Genomic DNA, 1,926 nt, shown 5'->3' with positions numbered 1-1,926 from the left:
CCTCCCTCTCTCCCTCCCTCCCATCCCTCCCTCCCTCTCTCCTTCTCTCCCCTCCCCTCCCGCCCTCTCTCCCTACCTCCCTCCCTACCTCCCTCCCTCCCCTCCCATCCCTCCCTCCCTCTCTCCTTCTCTCCCCTCCCCTCCCTCCCTCTCTCCCTACCTCCCTCCCTACCTCCCTCCCTCCCCTCCCATCCCTCCCTCCCTCTCTCCTTCTCTCCCACCCTCTCTCCCCTCCCCTCCCATCCCTCCCGCCCTCTCCCCTTCCATCCCTCCCCTCCCTCCCTCTCCCTCCCTTTTTCGATAGATTACCGTAATGCTCTCTCTGTGGCGTTTACACACGGCAGCTCGACCCATTATTGATCCCTATGCCCCCCCCACCGTGATAAACATCAGAGGCCTCAGAGGTCAGGTTACCAGTCTCTCTCTCTGCCTTCCTTCCTTTCTGGTGTAAAAAAAAGCTTCTCATGAAGAAACTTCCAGAAGCCTGTCCTAGCTCCAGGCGTTGGCCTGGTTTGCAGCTTCGCCAGGTGGGGCCGGTGTCAGGTGGTCAGGTGGTCAGGTGCTCTGGTGCTCTGGGCCTGGGGAGGAGGCAGGTGGACTGGGCTCCCACAGAGAGCGCTGAGGCCTGTTATTATTATTACTGCTGATGCGGTCCTCCCAGCTAGGGCCTCCAGCAGAGCAGGAAGGTGAGCTGCTCACTGTAAACACCCCACTGCCTCCCCTCCCTCCCTCCCTCCCTCCTTCCCTCCCTCTCTCTGTCTCCCTCCATCCACCCCTCCCTCTCTCTCTGTCTCCCTCCCTCCATCCCTCCCATCCCTCCCTCACTCTCTCTCTCACTCCCTCCATCCCTCCCTCCCTCTCTCCCCCCATCCTCCCTCCCTACCTCCCTCCCTCTCTCCATCCCTCTCTCCCTCCCTCCATCCCTCCCTCTCTCCCTCCATCCCTCTCTCCCTCCATCCCTCTCTCTCTCCCTCCCTCTTTCCCTCCCTCCCTCCATCCCTCCCTCCCTCTCTCTCTCCATACCTCCCTCACTTTCTCTCTCACTCCCTCCATCCCTCTCTCCCTCCCTCCATCCCTCCCTCCCTCTCTCCCTCCATCCCTTTCTCTCTCCCTCCCTCTTTCCCTCCCTCCATCCCTCCCTCTCTCCCTCCCTCTCCATCCCTCCCTCTCTCTCTCCATCCCCCCCTCTCTCCCTCTCTCTCTCCCTCCCTCCCTCCCTCCCTCATTGAGGTCAGACTCCTCAGAGAGTCTGAGGTAAAGCCAAAGTTGTTCTACTCCAAAACCCACCAGGCAGTTTATGATTAATGTCACGTTAATAAACACAGTCTCTCTTAACTTGACCCATCACTTAACCTACTTGTACAACACTTAACCCCCTCCCACCCTCCCCCCCACCTCCATCGCCATGAAAGACCATAGAATTCCCAGGGACCCAAGGCTGCTATTGTGTGTATGTGGGTTAGGAGGAGGGGGGGGTGTGTGTATGTGGGTTAGAGGAGGGGGGGAGGTGTATGTGGGTTAGAGGAGGGGGGGGGGGGGGGGGGGGGGAGTGTGTCCATGGAGATAAGCACATCCGTTAGGCAGACACACGATGATAAAGGAGGGCTGCTAGCACAATGGCCTCTCTGACCCACACACACACACACACACACACACACACACACACTCTCTCCTCACTGACCGCCTGCATCAGGAAACACTACTGGGTCAAACCTCAGAGGCCATTTCCCTATGGAGACCACAGATGGTGTGTGTACGTGTGTGTGCGTGCGTGCATGTGTACACGTGTGTGTGTGTACACGTGTGTGTGCATGCGTGCGTGTGTGTGTGTGTGTGTACACGTGTGTGTGCATGCGTGCGTGTGTGTGTGTGTACGTACGTATGTGTGTGTGTGTAGCTATATGAGGAAACACTAGTGGCTCAACT

General features: G+C 58.6%; 1 protein-coding gene across 1 annotated transcript in view; it reads left to right on the top strand.

The window, feature by feature from the left end:
- Positions 1-1,926, top strand: part of specc1lb (sperm antigen with calponin homology and coiled-coil domains 1-like b) — a gene marked incomplete at both ends in the record, with an annotated part of 33,242 nt that overhangs the window by 27,374 nt on the left and 3,942 nt on the right.

Source organism: Nansenia antarctica (genome assembly GCF_963989245.1).
Source record: "Nansenia antarctica genome assembly, chromosome: 4".
In the NCBI taxonomy this organism is placed as follows: Eukaryota; Metazoa; Chordata; class Actinopteri; order Argentiniformes; family Microstomatidae; genus Nansenia; species Nansenia antarctica.
This window is presented reverse-complemented; position numbering and strand designations above follow the sequence as displayed.